Source organism: Prunus persica, chromosome G4 (genome assembly GCF_000346465.2).
Source record: "Prunus persica cultivar Lovell chromosome G4, Prunus_persica_NCBIv2, whole genome shotgun sequence".
NCBI lineage: Eukaryota > Viridiplantae > Streptophyta > Magnoliopsida > Rosales > Rosaceae > Prunus > Prunus persica.
The window spans coordinates 14,396,141-14,399,533 of record NC_034012.1 but is presented as its reverse complement, the minus strand read 5'-3'; the positions used below and the strand labels follow the sequence as shown (position 1 = coordinate 14,399,533).

General features: G+C 35.8%; 1 long non-coding RNA gene across 3 annotated transcripts; it reads right to left on the bottom strand.

Annotated features, from left to right (window-relative positions):
- Positions 598 to 3,035, bottom strand: LOC109948541. 3 transcript variants are annotated; one of them, XR_002271163.1, is made up of 5 exons: positions 2,866 to 3,035; positions 2,674 to 2,752; positions 2,073 to 2,339; positions 1,370 to 1,612; positions 598 to 824 (listed from the first exon to the last, which is right to left on the bottom strand). It is a non-coding gene; the product is annotated as an uncharacterized LOC109948541 (long non-coding RNA). The 3 variants fall into 3 exon arrangements; XR_002271165.1 differs by having other exon boundaries at positions 2,870 to 3,035; XR_002271164.1 differs by having other exon boundaries at positions 2,195 to 2,339; positions 2,866 to 3,033.

Genomic DNA, 3,393 nt, shown 5'->3' with positions numbered 1-3,393 from the left:
GGAGGGAAGGGAGGAAATGAGGAACAAGGAGGCAAAAAAGGGAAGGGAGAAGGGTAGGTGACCACTTCCCCCCCTGGCAGCCCTAGAAGAGAGGGGGGATAGGGTTGGGAGCTTTTTTTGCTTTGTAAAAAGCTTATTTTCGATGTCGTTGAGCTGTTAATATTGCCTCAGATGCAAATGGGACTACTTTAGTTGTCAATTGCACTACTAGATTGCAAATTACCCTACCTGTTTATCAATTGCATTGACATATCACATATTAAATTTACATTTTCAATTAATTGTGCACAGATAATGGCAATTGCTCGACTGGAATGCAAATAGTACTACTTTCTTTGTCAATTGCACGACTAGAATGCAAATGGCACTACCTGTTTGTCAATTGCATTGACAAATCACATATTGTGATTACTTTCTTAAAATTGAAAAGACTGCCAATAACATGACAATATGCATGCATACACTAATCTCGTAATACATCTTTATGGTACAATGCCTATTCACAATGCTAATGGGAAGATTGTTTCAATTGGCACATAAACTATGATATAACAGTCAAATTTACTTTAAAAGCTTATTCTCAATGGTACTATATCCTTATCAAAGCCAACATAAACTTCATTCATGTAATTGAAAGTATTGTTCAATACATTCACTCTACATAACCAATAATTATAAATCTATAATCTTAAGTCATCATGTATAATTAAAAAAAAAATTACAATCTCCAGATACAATGAAAATATTACAAATTCAAGTAGCCAAATAAATAGACTCCAAAATAGTATATTAGTCTTGTACTTGGCCTAATTCTTTACCCCAACCTGAAAAACAATCACGAAACTATCAATAAAATGAATGGAAACATAAAGCAATATGCTAATATGAAAACAATTAGAAATTCATCATTGTAAACAAAAAAAGAACAAACCTACAACATAATTAACTTGAATAGAAAGCAAAATGCCAGTTCGGGGTAGAGATTTGTTCTTTTCTTTTTCCTTTTTTTACTTTTTGGATTGAATAACGATCATCAATCTTATAGGCTTTGAATATCAAACAAAAAGTGTAACGAAAGCAGCCAAAAGCTGGGACCAGCTTCAACCATATCTCCAATGCGATGTACAATGGCCTGGTGTTTGTCTTTACGTTCTCATTTTGTGATTCCAAACTTAACTATTCGTAGCACTATGCCAAGATTAGGCAAATAATACCACTTCCAATGTAGCATGATAGTTTTTAACATGCAGTTCACAATATATATATATATATTCCTCATGCATTACTAAAATAAATAAATAACATGCTCAACCATTCACCAAAATGAAAGACAGAGAGAGATAAATTTGAAGGAAAAAAAAAAAATTACCCTTATCAGATGCTGGGAAGGGTGGATGGGCCGCTAGTTGGAATACCTGCAAATCCAAAATCAAAATCAAAACAATACCTAACTGAAAAACATAATCAAAACCAATTTCAAATTAAGAAGCACAAGAAGAAGAGTGAGTCCCTTTCCCATGTAGAAGATATAGAAGTCGTGTAAATTAGGACTCTTCATATGCATGGTACCATTGATTGCAGTGAAGTTTCATGTTCAGTGGGTTGGGAAGTCCTGTAAACATGAAAACATACAAGTCAAATAAAACAATAGTTATAGCTAACTGCCCAAATAAGACTTTAGATGATGATAAAAAGAAACAAATAAATATCCAGTCTCGTGTTCAAATTAGTGCCTCAACATTTTCAGGTTTGGGAGCAACACAACCTTATAACTTAAGCAATACCACCTTATAACTTAAGTAAGAGGATATCAGCTAGCAAATGCAGCTTTGTATTGTCACCTGAATATCCATTGCTCTCATTTCCTTCTTTTAATATATATATATAACTAACCCTATCATGCATAGGCATTTGTTTACACTGACTCTTTTCTTCTCAGCACTTGAAAGACTTAAAACAAGCGATGCTATAAGAAATCCCTTTTCTAACAGAATTGCTGGATGAACTGAATATAGAGGGGCACATCTCCCTTTTTAATAGAATACTTTGACTATAAATCTAAGTATACTTACCTAGCTTTTCGTTAGCTTCAATTGTATTTCACAAGGTATTTTTTTATCGAATAAAATATTATGAATTCTCCCAATGTAAAAGCCAGTACTGAGTAGTTTCAGTTCATGCTGATGAAGATTACATTTTCAATACCAAGCATCTTCTAGCATCTTCCTTCAAGAACCCAGTGCTTTTGGTTTGAACAATATGCAGTCTCAAGGCCATCAATTTAAAGTCCCATATCATTATCAAGAATGAACAACTCTCAAGCTTCCAACCCTCACATTCTAATAATAAAAAAAGTAAGAAATTAGCAACGATATATCTGAGAGGGAGAAAGGGGAGAGGTGGGAGAGAGAACAATTCGAAAGGAAAAAAAAAACAGAATTATAATTTCAAAAAATTACCAAATTCCTATATAAATCCAAAATATTACCAAAAAAAATAAATAAGGACTTGCGATTCAATACCCAAATCATTAAACCCTAAATTAAAATAGGACATATAAATCATTTTGTTAGAAAGTCTAGGCCAAAATTCAAAGTTGAAATACTTTCTGCTATGATGCGAATCATCTAAATCGCACAGTTAGAAAGAGAGGGAGAAAATTAGAGTTCTTACCTGCCACAGAGAGGTTGAGAGAAAGCCAGCCACAGAGAGCCAGATGAGAGTGAGACAGGGAAATCATAACTGTGCAAGCCTAAAAAAACAAAACAAAGAAATCAGCGATGAAGCAGCAGCAACAAGGAAGATACCCAGACCAAAAACCCTAGAAAGGAGAACGAAATGAAGAAGGAGAAGAAGGAGCATGACCTACTTGAGAGGAGAGGAGATGTTGTCGCCGGCATCGTCTCGTCGTCACAGAAGGAGGAGAGGAGCTGTTGTGGAAGGAATCGAACTCGAAGAGAAAGAAATGAGAAACCCAACCCTAAACTTGAAATGTCTTTGACTGAGAGAGCAAGTATTTTTGTATTTTGTATTTGGTTTTACCTACAGCAACCAATTTAACAGGTAACCAACAATCAACGCTTTGGATTACCCCACATGCCCCAGCTACTCATCCAATGGCCTATAATAAGTGGCGCATCAGTGCGCCAGACGCACTGTAGAATTTTCCTTGCTGTTCCACTGTCAGCTGGGTTTAAAATAAAGGGCGTATTCTAACGTAGGGGAAGGGCCATAAGGAAAGGGCTAATGGAAAGGGCGAAAGGGCCATAGGGAAAGGGCTAACGTAGGGAAAGGGCGTATGCTAACGTAGGGAAAGGGCCATAGGGAAAGGGCTGCGTATGCTAATGTAGGGAAAGGGCCGCACGTTTAAAATAAATAATACCCTTTCGACTT